General features: G+C 40.0%; 1 long non-coding RNA gene across 1 annotated transcript; it reads right to left on the bottom strand.

The window, feature by feature from the left end:
- Window positions 1-7,121: 7,121 nt before the first annotated feature.
- LOC125726806 (uncharacterized) lies at window positions 7,122-14,675 on the bottom strand. Its single transcript, XR_007388412.1, has 4 exons — window positions 14,537-14,675; window positions 12,024-12,213; window positions 9,377-9,449; window positions 7,122-7,540 (listed from the first exon to the last, which is right to left on the bottom strand). It is a non-coding gene; the product is annotated as an uncharacterized LOC125726806 (long non-coding RNA).
- Between the last annotated feature and the right edge of the window lie 1,294 nt (window positions 14,676-15,969).

The following is a 15,969-nucleotide window of genomic DNA, read 5'->3' as shown; positions in this document are numbered from 1 at the left end:
AACAACCACTGAATGGAAAAAGGTCAGTGCTGAATATATATATATAGCTGTGGAGCAGCAGCAGACCTTGCTGGGCCGGAAATGCAAGCAGCATTGTCCACATTACCACTCTCTGTACTTGGATTGACCGAATGCTCAGACCGTAGGAAAAGAATTAATACTTTTTATTGATCCCCATCAAGATATTTTCGTTTTGCCTCCCCCAACTTGCTCAGAGTGAGCTGGCCGTGACGGGCAGCCAGTCATAGTGGCACCCAGGGAGCTGGGGGCCTTGCTGAAGGACCCACAGATGTGCCCATGCTGGGCTAAAGTGGGCTATTTTCTGATCACAGGCTTAGCACACTGAGCTACACACTGCCCCTAAATTTATATTTATATGTAATCTGTGTGTGTATGTGTTATCTAGATTTGCCCTGTATGTTTCTAACTAAATCTAATCCAGGCCTTGATCCTACACCTACTATAATTATAAGTACCTCACTATACCTATATCTAACACTGCTATTCATCACCAGTGTTACATGTCAGGGCTTCGCTGCAATAGATCCCTCAGTGCTGCAGGTTATTACTGTGACTTTGCACACACACACGTTGCTGCTTCCTCAGCCAGTGTCACATATACTTTATTACACACAGACCTCAGTAATCTCTGCTACACTCACACCTGCTCACTTTACATCCATGGTTAAATTCTCCTAATGGAATCTATCTTAATGTCTTTATTCTATTTTATTTTAATTGTTACCATATTATTCATTGTATTGTTCTTTCGATTTTATTTTTATTTTATTATTGCTAATACACCGGATCTGAGTGCCTCATTTTGTTCCCTTCATGTAGAACACGTTTTGTAATGACAATAAAACATCCTTATCCTCATGTAAATCACACTGTCTAACTACTAACCTGTTTAAATAATATAATTGGATTTCAAAGGTTAATAGTCACTCAATTACCCCCTCAGCCCAACAGTACCACAAACACCCAACATGCACGGAAATTTTCTCCTAAGTTGTTTTCCCTGCCTGGAACAATACCACAGCAGTCACATGGACTAATGTTTCAAAACATTTCAGAAACCTTGCATTGAAACTTGAGGTCTTTAGAAGGGATCAGTCCTGGGTGACAAAGTTGCCATCACAAAGGTTTTTGATTAAGGGATTCATGATGCCAGGTAGCCCTAATTGGAGTCGCTAAATTGCCCATAGGTGTGCATGTGTGAGTGGGTGGTGTGTGAGTGTGCCCTGCGATGGGCTGGCCCCCCATCCTGGGTTGTTCCCTGCCTCGTGCCCATTGCTTCCGGGATAGGCTCCGGACCCCCCGCGACCCAATAGGATAAGCGGTTTGGAAAATGGATGGATGGATGGATGATGCCAGGTAGCCATCTTTCACAAGCTGGTGGGCTGTGTCACTGATTCGTTTGCTTTGGTTTCATATGTCTGTCCTGGTTTGTGTTCTTGCCACTTCAGGTTCCCTGGTTTTGCTCTACATTCCTCGGTCCTCTACTGTGAAGTCCTTCTGCTTCACCTCATTCTGGAGTCGCCCATCCAGTCAGCGGCCCATGTCCCCCTGGTTCCCTGTTTCCTGAGGTTAGTCTGTTAGTCTCCGGGGCCAGGGGGCAGAAATCTGCCATGTTGGTTGGGCGGCCCAGGTTGGGGTGCTCCATCATAGACTGGTACATGAAGGATTATAAATGGTTTTTAACCAGTATGTACCGAGTGTGCGTCGTGACGAAAAGAATGTCATGGGAACATTTAGGACTGACTGCAGTATTAGTTCAAAGCATTATTGTGTTTTTCTTAATTTTTATTGATTTATTTTTGAATTATTAATTTTTTAAAGTAACTTGATTCAGTTAAAAGGGGTTTGTCCATTTGCTTTAGCAGAAGTTCGTGTAAGTATGATGTTCACCTTCCCTTTTCATAGTCTAGTCTTTGCCAAGTTTTATGCTTATTTCCCCTGGTTAAGTTAATCTGACTTGTGTGTTTAGGAGGGTCATACAGGCTTTTTGTTTGTAATGGAAGCACAGGGTCTGTACTTGCAGCTTATTTGCCATGCTAATGGAAGCATTTTACCTTCCTCTCTAATCTCTTTTTTTCTTGGCTCTCACTGCAGTCTCCTCTATGCCAGGGTTTCTCAACCCAGTCCTTGGACCCCACTGCAAAGATCCACAGTTTTGCTCTGTCCAAGCTCTCAGCACAGCAGTAAAAGGTGACTGTTTGGTTCATGCATGCAGGGATCTGGGACAGAGCAAAAATGTGGAGCTGTCTGGTGGGCTGAGGAATGAGTTTATAAATGCTGCTGTATGAAGTATTAAACCATTTGACCGGTTGGATAAATGTTAAAATGTTTTCTCAAAATATAAAAAGAGATAATCTTCTGTTTTGCGTCTCATTACAAGCAAACTTGTTTTTTGTTTTTATGTCACTCTAGTATTTGATATCTAATTTTCAGTCTTCTGGCAATATAATCTGGTGAATGGGGAAAGACTTCCAGCAGGGGCTCCGGTTTCCTCCCACAGTCCAAAAGTGTGCAGGGTAGGTTAATTGGCAAATCTGAGTTGTGAGTGTTTGCGCCCTGCAGAGTGTTGACTCCTGCCCAGGGTTGGTTCCTGTCTACGCCTGTTGTTCCAAGGACAGGCTCCGGTCCCCCCCGCGACCTCAGTTTGGCTTGCTGTCTCCCCGCTTGGTTTTCTTTGGTTTACGTCTTCACTAGCCCCCTCGTTGCTTTGACTTGTGTGTAAGTTATGTATGTGTGATTGTATTGCTGCATAGGGAGTGACTGCTATTTTGTTTTGCAAGTGTGTGTTGGACTCTGTTTATTTGGTCAGGGAGTGAGGTGGAGTGTTTGTCTTTTGGTTTCCTTTTCTTTTGCACTTAGGTGAGATTAGCTGTGGGTCGCACTTGATAGTTGGGGATTTTGTTTGTTATTTTGGCTGTGGTCACTCCCAAAGTCTTTTGCACCGGGTTATTTGTTCAGTGTCAGTATTATACATGAAAAAAAAATGAAAATACAAAAAATATCCCTTTGTCCACTGGGGTTCCCTTCTTGCCCTCACCCTGTTTGTCCCTTTATCCCATTCCCCTTTCCCGTGAATACTGTTACACTCCAACCCTAGACAGGATATCAAAACAGCATCTTACCTATTGTTTTAAAAGAGATGAGGGATATTATTCATCGACCTTTATCTTTGCTATTTCAGAAATCCGTATCTGCCGGTGTGGTACCTTCTGACTGGAAGTATACACTGTAAAAAAAGGCAAATTCTGTCACAGTTTTAAACCATTTTATATCAGCCAATTTGACTGCAGTATAATTATTTGACATAATGTTAAATGACAGAAAGGTTTTATCAAAACTACATTGCATAAACATATTTTTACGCACAGTTTGTAAAATAACAGATAAACCCCTTCAGTGAAACTGGTCAATTTCTTTTCTGTATTTTTACAGAAATTAAACTTATGGTCATATGCTTTATCTGTAAAATTTTAATGGTTTTATTGTACCAACATGTGCCTTCGTTTTACTAAAGTGCAACAGTTGTTTTCTATAATTTTGCTTTCATTAACTTTAATTTTACATTCAGTGTACATAAAATCTACATTGTTTTACTGTCATAAACCAGATATCCACCATAATTGTACTGTGTTGTTGCATATATTTGAAATGGTTTGCATAGAGCTAAGGTTATAAACATAAAAAATGACTTAAAATTAGAAAATATAGACCCTATATTATAGGGAATATGCGAGTCATCGAATTGATATCAAGTACAATTATTTTATTGTATAATTAGTTACAGAATGCCTAATTCGGAGAAGTAAGTAGATAAAGCAGTTGCCATAGCTCAGTTGACAGCGTCTATATCTGAACATGAACAATCAGGAGCGTTTATAGTGTACGCCTAGTGATTTATAAATTCACAAAAAGTTTAGTTTGTGTTGGACTGCACGCCGCCGGTCGAAACTCGCAAATTCTGTGCATGCGCAGAAGACAGTGGAAAGTTTTTTCTATATAAAGACATAAAAATTTGCAGTTTAGAACTGATGGGATAATCTGAAAAATAATACTAATACAAGCAACTACAGAAAAGTACCAAAGAACATCAAGGTACGTATATTTAGACTTTTCAAAACCTAGTGGTCTATGCTTTGCTTGACAGTGCTGCTGTCAGTTGATACCGTGTCCTAAAACTGCGTGTGCACGGATGACAAAGGAAGAGGCCATTGGAAATCGTAGAAGTTATCAATCTGATAATTCGATGAAGAATAAAAGTACAACTAAACTCATAGGTCAGATAGGGACCGGGGAAAATTGGTCAATGTAAGTGTTAAGTTATTCTTTATAACTAACGGCTGGTTGCATTGCTTTATTTTGCAGTCATATAGGTAATATGTGGCTGTGAATAAAAAAATTAGCTAACGTGTAATACTAGCGAATCATTTCTAATATTAACATGAACATCTAACACATTATTTAAATATTTCAATTTAAGAAAGTAAGACCTACCGTTATCCTGTTACGAAATATTTGTTTATAGCTGCAAATCATGCATTACGAAATTAAAAGCAACGTATGACTAAAATGAAAGACAATGTATGCCGCACAGTGTTGTGTATATTTTTGTTATATTTTCCTAAGTGTTTTGTCGAAATTAAATGATGAGAGACTTGAACTATATTTAAGAGGTCTGACATTTCTGAACACCAATACATATTATTTATATTTGTAGATTCAGCTGAGAGCAGAGGAGATTAAAGCACAGACTCACTTTCTTTTTAGAGATCATGGGAGATAGGGAAGGAACTGTTTGGCTCTTTTATTCAGTCTATTCTTAACCCAAGTGGACATCAACAAGTAGTGGAGGCTCTCCAGATATTAGGTGTTGAAGACCTTGAAGACATGAAGTATATACAATCAGGGACGGATTATGGGTTGTGTGGGCCCCTGGGCAAAACATTCGCGAGCCCCCTCACCACCAGCACCACCACCACAACCACCACAACTATAGGGTCAGGGGCCCTGGTAGGCAGAGGATCAAAGAATGTAGGCCCTCTAAAATAGGCAAACGAAAATACATTGTTGATAAGCGTTGCAAATTGTTTTGGGCTGGGGCCCCACGGGCCCCCTGCACCCCAAGGGCCCCTGGGCAGCGGCCCCGCTTGCCCGATCCGTAATCCGTCCCTGCATACAATTAATGGATCTTCTTGGTGCCCTGAGGCCAGTTGAAGCAAGGAAGCTCATTGGTCGCATTACACCATGTAAGTACACCAATTTTTACCTGTCAGACTTTGCAGAGATGTTTGTACTTATTTCTAAACTGATTACCTTGACTTGTTTTGTTAAATTCCAGGGAATTCAGATAGAGCAATGAAGAACACTGAAGGAGCACTCAGTGACACTGGACTGGACAGCACCAGAGGCGGTTTCAGGGGTCCACAAAGCCCCTTAAGTGACCAATGCTCCTATGGTATGTTACATAAGTGTTTACTGCTGGTGTAGCATATTTGTTTTTAAATATTGGAATATTAACTGCATATTTCAGAGAGTAAAATCAACACTGTGAGTTTGAAGTGAAAACAGTTGGGCACACGAGTCCACTGTTATCTTGTGTTCGCCATAGAACAAAAGACAAAAATGTATTTATATGTTTTTTTTTTTTCCCCACAATAGATGTGTTATCTAGATTAACCCAGAAAGGAGCTCCAAGGTGGAGAAAGGACCAAAAAGTCAAGCAGTGAATCCGAATATTCTGTCTCTTATTTCAAGAGTAGCTGACACTGAGTGGAGGAAGCAGCATAAGTTGCACTCAACATCACATGGTTCATCTCAGAACATTGGGGTTATGTATGTACTGTAAGAATGCACTGAGAATGTCATCCTAAACATTTATATTATGATTTACACTGTGTTTTGTCCCAGAGTAACTCTGCTGTCAAAACTCCTGTGTGTTCTCCTGTTTCAATGCTTCAGATAAGACCCTATCCGGGGCTGCATCTAAGCAGATCCACACCACCTTCACAGTGCCCACCCTTTACAGCTGGAGAAATAATTTTATTTCAACAGGTTCCTGTGATTAACTTACACAACCTGTCAGAGCTCAAAGAAAGATTAGCTTTCCAAACAATAAGATGAAGTATACAAATATAACATCCAAATTCAAAAAAGAGGATAGAAGTAATCCATCAAACTATAGACAATTAGTTTATCTTGCATTACTAGAAAAGTAATGGAAGCTGTAATCTGACCCAAAATGCTAGGCTACCCTTGGTGTGTATGTTGATCCTGCCATGTCCCACTCTTGCAAGCGTGGGTAAGCAATTGAAAAGGCCAGTAGGATGTTGGGTTACATCTCTAGGTGTGTGGAGTTTAGGTCAAGGGAGGTGATTTTTAGATTATACATTTCCTTGGTAAGAGCCCACCTAGAATATTGTGTGCAGGTTTGGTCACCTTACCTTAAAAAGGACATTGCTGCCTTTGAAAGGGTTCAATGTAGGGCTACAAGAATGATTCCTGGTCTTAGGGGAATGTTTTATGAGAGGCTCATGAGGAATCTATTCAGCCTCGAGCAAAGGAGACATGATCCAGGTATGCAAGATTCTAATAGGTTTATTTATTTTCCATTACTGCAATATGTCACAAATGATTATATAACAGAATAGATGAAATTCTACCTACATCTCACTTTCTCCCAGGGATTCACTATCCCAGTGAAATTCAATACAGTCAGTATCTACTGAGATGCTTGATATATTTTCTTTTTCATTGCATTTTTGATGGACACAGAGGACATAATTTGGCTGAGACAATATTTGCTTGAAATTTTAATTTTATAATAAATACAGTTTAAAAATCCATAATTGTCATGACAGCGAAAAAGACTGCAGGTCATTACAGAAGCCCAGGATGATGTTTTCATCTATGGAGGTCTTTGGTGGCTGTCGCGACCAGTATCTCTGTCTAGGCCAGTGGTGGGTCTCATGTTCAGGCAGGTAGAACGGGTCCTTATGCCTGTTGGACTCCCTGTGTTCCTGAGTAACAGGTTCCCTCCAAGATGACATGTTACACAGAACTGCGGCTTCTTCCTCCGTCATTTACGTTCTGCGCCGCTTGTTGAGGCTGAGGCTGGACACACAGATGGAGTCTCATCCTCAAAACCAGTTTATTTTGCTGGCCTGTTGCACAGAAACATTTCTCTTTATTGTACATTGAAATATGATTACAGCAACTATTCTGCTGTTATTCAGTCAGTGAGAATCATTTTCATAGTGCCGACCAATTTTTTAAACTCCAATTAACATCAGACTGTCTCCAACTCATGTTAAAAAAAGCTCTGAAATACACACATTTGAATACTGGCTGCTGGTGATGTTCCACCCCAGCATCCACATCTCCAGTGCTGGTGCCAGCCTGGACAGAGGGAGGTGTTGTGGGTGAAGACCCTTCATCTCCCCAATCAATCACCTCATCCCACTTATTCCAGGCTGCCCAGTACTCATCATCAGTCCAGCTCACTGCTTTGTCCATTCTCCTAGTGCTAAGAGGAGAAAAAGGTATCGTCAGACAGGTTGCACTACAGAACACCAGACAACAGTAAAAACCTCTTAAAGAGCAAATACATAAGCCAGTTCAATCTAATAATTGTATTTAATAACAAAACAGTACTATCACCTAAGTTTTATCAATGTAGATGCCCAGAAAGTTTTACTGTCACGTATATATACACTTGTTATAGTGGCAGTACACATATGAACAATAATGCTAATATACTCACTGCAGCTACAGGATGTACATATACAGGGCATATGGCATACCGAGCATTCTCCTGTATGGTATTAATTCTAGTGGCGCCCCCCTCCCCCGGTTAACAAAATTTATCGCCATTAGTCTTAATGCCAACAAAGGGAAAGGTGAGTGCACTTGACCTTCTGAACATTATAACTGATATTTTTTGTATCTTATCATTTCACATAATGTCAAACGTTTAAATACAGTTTTGGATGTTCTTAGAAATCCATATTGCTCCCCCTCACGAGAGAGTAAAAGACTGCAGGGCATTACAAAGGCCCAGGATGGTGTTTTCGTCTATAGACATCTTCATTGGCTGCCACAACCAGTATTTCTGTCCGGACCAGCGGTGGGTCTCGTACTCAGGCACAGAGAATGGGTCCTTACACTCTGTGGGTCCCTTCTTCCCTGAGCAACTGGCTCCCTCCAAGCTGATGGTGTAGCTGTTGCCAGAAAATTGGTGGCTTATGCATATATTTAATATTTGTATTTCGTCCAGTAAATGTATTTTGTTTCATTTTGTTTCCAACATGTCATTATTTGCAATATTATTTGTAAAAGGTTTAATTTAGAGTGTTTCTGGTAACAGTGACTCCTACTGTTCAGCGGAAAGAGCCACATTTATGTGATCAAATGACCAAGCATAATGAGCAACTGAAAGGAGGCAAGGTTAGCTAGCAGATTGCAAAAATATCTAAGAAAAGAAAATAAAAAAGCATTGAAAGAAAGAGATGTTATAATGCAGTAATGTCTCCTAATTCTGGTCAGAAGGAGCACATAGTATGATACTGCTTTGCCTTTTCTTGTTTTTATATGTATGTTTGTGATTTTGTGCTGCATTAAATGCAGTAGAAACATGCAGATCATTGACTTAAGACCCACAAATGGTTAATGTATGGGTAATGGCGAAAGAATTTTCTAAAAATGGAGTTGTAATGGTAATATTCTTTTATTTCAGTTTTTCATAGTGTTTGATTTGTTACAAGCTGATGGTGGTGCAGTGGTTAGCACTGTTGCCTCACACCTCTGAGACCCGGGTTCAAGTCTCCGCCTGGGTCACATGTCTATGGAGTTTGCATGTTCTCCCCATGTCGTCGTGGGGTTTCCTCCGGGTACTCCGGTTTCCCCCCAGAGTCCAAAAACTAATTGGCTAATTGGACTTGCTAAATTGCCCGTAGGAGGGCATGTGTGAGTGAATGGTGTTTGTGCGTGCCCTGCAATGGGCTGGCCCCCCATCCTGGGTTGTTCCCTGCCTCGTGCCCACTGCTTCCGGGATAGGCCTCGGACCCCCCACGACCCAGTAGGATAAGCGGTTTTAAAAAATGGATGGATGGATGATTTATCACGTCGATGGAAGGAAAAATGAAAATATCGTGCTGAACATCAGTTGAATCGTGATCTAATTTCTGACAGAAGAAAACATTAGGAGCAGTTATAGGTGGGGGGGAGTGTGGTTGCCAGAACTGGGGCTTCTTGTTCCCTGTCATGCACTTGGCTTTGCTGGACCACTTGCTGAGGCTTAAAATGAAGATTCATCCTCACTTTTATGCCTCTGGACATCCATTTCTTTTGCTGACCTGCTCACCTCATCCCATTTATCCCAGGCTGCCCAGTACTCGTCATCAGTCCAGCTCACTGCTTTCTCCATTCTCCTAGTGCTGAGAGGAGAAATAGGTTTCGGTCAGACAGGTTGCACTACAGCACACCAGACAACAGTAACAACCTCTTAAAGAACAAATACATAAGCCGGTTCAATCTAATAATTGTATTTAATAACAAAACAGTACTATCATATGATAATTACATTTATCAATGTAAATGCCTAGAATGTTTTAATGTTACATATATACATCCATTGTCTATTCATTTTGAGAGGAATTAGCACAAAAGTTTAGAATTTGTTTTGCCTTGCCAGGTAGCTAAATTTTTGTGTAGCAGTGCATGTTAGTCTTCCACAATAAATTTCTACCTATCTTGCAACCTTGTTCAGCAAATTTGGAAAAAGTTGGAATGTGCACAGGATATCTTTGGCTTGCCGAATGCAGAGCCTGGTTGGCCGCAGAGAGGTTTTCATTGAGTACTGTGCTGTAATCCTGCCTGGATCATGTCCGTCCAGTGCTTTTGACTACCAGCACATCTGCACATCTTTGGTAATATCAGTCTCTTCCCCTGCGAATTCCACTTCCGAAACCTCAACAGAGGTCTCACACCTACTTCAGTACTGTCCCTTTCTGTACTACTGCTTTCCAATTCCTGCAATACGAGATCTGCTGCTTCTTCAGGTGTATCGCTCCATGTCTCTTACAGAGCAGCACCTCAGATCATCCTCAGGTTTGGCACCAGTATAGGACAGTAAGCATCCTTTTCTTCTTTTATAAAAAAAATGTTTTTTTAACTGGTTGACTGAAGTGACAACTGTGTTTTCTTTGGCACACACAGAGTAAATCCCATTATAACAGAATTCAAGGGACCTGGAAAAACAGTCCGTTATGTCCAGAGTTGCTGTCTGCCCAGCACCACTACTATAGGACACCTTTTACTCATGCCACCCTCCAGCAGACACACTTGTGGTATAGATTATCATATTGTACATGCAGTAATACAATTTTACCTGACCAGATGTGTGTCTATTAATAATCCCGACTTCTATCCTTTATCTTCGCTGGATATTTCCCATAGAAATGAATGGAGAGTCCCAGCAAATACAAAATTGTGTGTGTGTGTGTGGTGTAGTGCAAAATATGTATTTTGACAGTGGAAAATGTATTGCCTACTTAGAAAATACTTGCTATGATCACAAGGTATGAAATCTGTGTTACAAAGTACTGTCTGTCTGTGTGAGAGGCAGGGGCTGCTTGGCAGCGACCAGGAGGAAGGTCACACCGATAATTACAGAACTGCTTCTGATGTGTTCTGTGTGGTTGCACACAGAGAAGACAGTAACTGTGGTCCTTCTTTCTTATTACATACAATGACAAACATGAAGCAGAAGAATAAAGGAGCAGCGCAAAAAAAGAATTTTTGTCACTTCTTGTCTGTGGGCACGGTGTCCTGGCTCATTTGATGCATGAAATAACCAAATAGAAAAACTTTGCCGCCTTCATACCCTGTCTTTGGCTGTTTTTGCACCACAGTGTATGTGTGTGTGAAATTCTAATTATTACATTGTGAGGACCTTAATCAGTTGCTGCCATGCTCATTACATAAATTTTGCTTATTCTGAAATACTGCTAACCCACACTCCTGAAAACCCCAATAGTTATTTAACTGATAGTAGATGGTTACATGTAAAGCTCTTTTTGACGTAACAATGGTTTTTGAAAGTACTGGATAAGCTTCTATAGAACTAGATCCAGTATATTTGCCTTTTTCTTTCACTAGTTTCCTCAAAAGAAACAAGAAAAACTCGTCATCCCTGCACACAGCTTTCCTTCACACAAGCACACCCTATGGGCAACTTGGTTACTCCAATTAGCCTCAGCATATTTTTGGACTGTGGGGGGAAACCGGGGGACCCAGAAGAAACCCCACGACGACATGGGGAGAGCAAGCAAATGCCACAAACATGGAGCCATGGCTGAGACTCAAACCGAAGACCTAGAGGTGTGAGGTAACAATGCTGATCACAGTACCGCCATATACATACAAAGCTATGATAAGGTTTATAAATTTGGTAAATAAGAGATTGACAACAACATAACAAATGTTATGTGAATATGGTCTCTCTCTAAAAATATCTTATTGCACTGTTCCCACACTTCTTCATAAGTATTGTATTTTAAAATAAAGTCTTTTATTTAAAAAAAAAGGCAGCTACTTGAACACAAGCATTGACATACGCCGACAGTATGACACCGATAAACGAGGCAGCAGTCTGACAGCAGGGACGTCTACTAAGTGACTAATGGGCAGGTTGCGTACTGGATACGATAGACAAACGGATGATTGAAGGCTGGACGGTGCGAAATTTTATCATGGTTCTCAGAATGGTGTCCAATTTAAAACTTTCTGGAATTTTCCATTTAATATGTTTGGGCCATGGGTAACCAAAATCGCGAAAAGTGAAAGTGTTTGAGGACATTTATGACCTCAAAAGATTAAGATCTAGCAAACTGAAATTTAAGCTCAAATTGAAGACATTTTAAGAATTTTTATACACCCTGATATTGCATAAATAACAGTGATTATTTCACAGAAATAAAAAGATTAAATATTACAGTAATTTAACTCACCACTATATTATGCAGGGGGCTGAAAACTGGGCACCAGCTTCCTCTCAAAAACCTTTAGGTGTTTACAGACTGCACAAGGTCACCTGAGTGGCTCACAAGTGAGGCAGTCTTCACTGACAGGGATGCTGGTTCCATCTGTTCAGGCCTTCCAGGAGGCACAGCTGAAAATCCAGACTGTTTGCACTGGTACCTTAATGCAAAAACAAACAATATAGTCAGCAAAACCTTAAGCACAGTTTACTAGTTCTACAATGACTGCTGAAGTGTGTATGTTAAATAGCTTTGTGTTATATAACTGGGCATTAGTGAATAATATTTACATGAAATGAACCTGTCAGCCTGGCGCTCTTAGGATTAATTTTAAAGATCTCTGGCTAGTTTGTAAATGTTTACATGGTCTTGTCTGTCCCAGGCAGATCTCTCAGATCATCAGAGATAAATTTACTGATTATTCCTAAAATGCGGCTGAGGAGGGAGGAGTCAGCTTTAAGTCACTATGGTCCCAAACTCTGGAAAACTATCCCAGAACACCTGAAAACTACTGAATGTCTTAGTGCTTTGAAAACCAGGCTGAAAATGCATCCTTTTCACATTGCAAATAATGATCTACAATGATCAGCTGTTTTATTATTTTATGAATGCAATAAAGTCATCTACTTTTTAATGCTGATTATGTTATTTTCCTTCCATGTGTATGCTTAATACCTTTAAACGTATATAAAACACTTTGTAAACCCTGTGGTTAAAACAGTGCCATATAAATAGAAATTAATTTACTGAAGATTACTGTGAAATAACTCAAAGGAGGTGGAGCGCCTGGCACACCTGTAATCTACCAGGGTGGTCCTCAAAAGTGCACATAAACCAAAAAACAGACTTTCTTGGGGTGCTTGTTACTAAAATACTTCATTATTGTAGGAGTATGATTGGTGCCGAAAATGTTATCTATATGGCTTTATTAACCACCGTCACACTTGGGATGAAAATTACGATGTTGAAGTCTCACATAATTGTATTAATGCAACGGTGCAACTGCTCAACACTAAAACACAAACTAAAAAAGGCAGTTCACTATTAAACTTAAGGGATGCATTTTAGAGGGGCTTTAGTGCTATCTATCCATCTAGGTTGATCTGCTGGGAGATGCCTAGTTTTTGGGATATCGGTCATAGGAATGTAGGTCTTCTCTCGAATATGAGAGTGAATGACATTCTTTCTGAGGTGATTAAAGCGCCAGAACAACGCATTTGAAAAATTCAACAGCAATATTTCTTACCAGAAATCAGGAACAGGTTAAGAAGATCCACAGACGTCGTAGCGAGCAGTTTAATGTACAAACTATTTCTACCCAACTCCACACACCAATAACATTACTGCGCAGCAGATATCGCCAGGGAGCTCGTGCTTGTGTCTAATGCACAGTGATACGAGTAGTGTACTTCGATAGAAGCCCGACATTTCTACGGCTGATATTTCCAAACCTGAACAACTCCCAGCAGAACTTTGATGAATAGATAACATTAAGACCCCTCTAAAATATCTTTTTATAGTTTTGGGGTGAACCTCCCATTTAAACGAAGTACATCGTGGTGCTCATGAATTTGAAAGCCTAGATGCCTCATCTCGCTTTTCCACAACGTGTCAGCAGCGCCACCATCTTGGAGCGGTAATTAGACATAAACAAGCAACATGTCAGGGTGTAGATGGAAAGATCTTTTGGCCATAACTTCTTTACCAATTAACGCATTTATATCTTACAATTATGTAGAATAAATAAACAAGCCCACCACTACTGCCCCCCCCCCAAATTAATGTAGTACTGCTGATAGTATTGTCAACAAAAACTAATCATGCTACTATAACTGTCATCAGTTACTTTGATAGCATGAATTATATTTTGAATATACAGGCTACCTTTTTTGGTTATTTATTCGTTTTTGGTATTTGTTTGTATGCACATGTGGAATGCCTAGTTTGTATGGAGTATTGGAGCGGAACATTTGTTGGGAGTAACTTCCGGTAGGATATAATTTTGTGAGGGAACGGCGAGAAAACAAATTCTTCACTGTAACGGTGATAAAGGTGTTATTCTAAGCTGCTGTATGACGTTAATGTTTAAGATTTGTTCTGCAAATGCGTCGTGGAGGAAGCTGAAACTAGGAAGTGAAGAATTAGTTCCTTTGGTAATAAGCTGCCAGCGAGGTATGTGGTCTAATGTTCGTAATATTTAGCTAATGTAACCTGCTAGTTGGCTATGTTAATTTAGCGACATCTGTTCAATAAGATTAGCATGAGTTTGATTGTTGTTTTATTACCAGCTTTCACGGGACGAATCGAGCAACGAAGAAATAAAGGATTTCCCTGTATTTAAAACAAACTTCTTGTCTGCGTGTTACCGGAGAGCTACATGCTAGTATCCCGTCAGTGTCACAGGCTAGTAAACATGTTATATATGCATCGAGCGAACTTCGGGAAATATACATTTTATTGGACCATACCGCAGGTTTTTTTACCTGTGAAATGTGATTCCCTGTTTTCTAGTTTTAACATTCCTCATGTTGTTGCAGTTTCGAAAATAGTCGGTTCACTAAGAGATATCACTCTTCTATTTCACAATCGCCGCGCCAATATGGCGTATCGCCCAACGAGGCATCCAGGCTTTCAAATCTATGGCGATGCTGTCTACGCTACTACCCGTCACATGACACAGGAGCTACCGAATACCCGCCAATCGGGAGCCGGCTAGATCAACCACGCCCACCCGTCACATATAACGAGAAGAGTGAGGCGAAAGAAGCGAATCAGTTTGAAAATGTCACCTTTAACGTAGTATTCAGTAGTTTGGAGATATTTTACACAAAATAAAGCTGTAGTATTTATAATACAATTTGAAGATTAGCTATCCCCGAGGAGCTGACAGGAAAGCCAGGTACAGGTTAAGTCCTCATTAACCAGCTAGTCGGTTACTAAACGTCGCCAAATAAGCTTGCCTTTTTCTATGATTTTTTTTCAATTAAATTGACATTAAACGAAGTAATTTTGAGACCTGAGAAATAACATTAGCAACGATGGTCAGTTTTTACAATCATGGATATTTTAACATTGAGGACGTGTGTCTCGTGTCATTTTCACATAGAGGAAGTTTTTTCTGTGTCTGTGTGTCAACATATATCTATTTAGTTATGTCACTCAAATGTATGATTAGTATCGACATTTCGGTAGACTACTATGTTGTAATAAAACTGTATGGTCCTCTGGGAGTTGGGCAATAGAACGGAATTGTAAAGTATCAATAAGAAACTATTAATGAAGCAGCCGCCCTATCCTTTTACTTTGTATGGAGTGGGCATACAAGACACAAATAATGCAGTTGTACTGTTATGTATATAATTTAAAAGGTATACTTGCCAGCAAAAGATAGAGTTAATAAAATTAAATGAAAAGTATTAAGAGCCCTTGTCATTCATAGTATTATATACCTCTAAATTTTACAAAGACTTTTTTCTCTCATATTCAAGTTTTTGAAATTGATAATCTGGAAAACTATCCATTCTTGACACTTGGAATAGGAATTGAAGTCGAATCAAACAGCCTTACTCACAGCACCCTCTTGTGACATGCAGTAATATAGAAAACAGAACAATTACTAACTGAACGCAACATCCCCCCATTACTTATGTATTCTTCTTCCTGCAGCAGCACTGTATTCTATAAAAGACACGCCTTACCTGTAACATTTCTTCCTTTAAGGTCACTACACCAAAGACATAACCAATAATGTAAGTTCAACAAAATACATTGTGCTTGTGCCTTCCTGTAACTGCACAACCTTTTCACTATGAACTGCCTGTTTTGCTTCCAACAGAAATCAATTACAATTAGAAATGTTCCATTCACTGAGGACCACAGTAAGAGGATCTATGAACAGCATGAAACGCTCACGAGT

This window comes from Brienomyrus brachyistius, unplaced genomic scaffold (genome assembly GCF_023856365.1).
Source record: "Brienomyrus brachyistius isolate T26 unplaced genomic scaffold, BBRACH_0.4 scaffold76, whole genome shotgun sequence".
Classification (NCBI taxonomy): Eukaryota; Metazoa; Chordata; class Actinopteri; order Osteoglossiformes; family Mormyridae; genus Brienomyrus; species Brienomyrus brachyistius.
The sequence above is the reverse complement of the archived record's forward strand: the minus strand, read 5'-3'. Positions and strand labels throughout refer to the sequence as shown.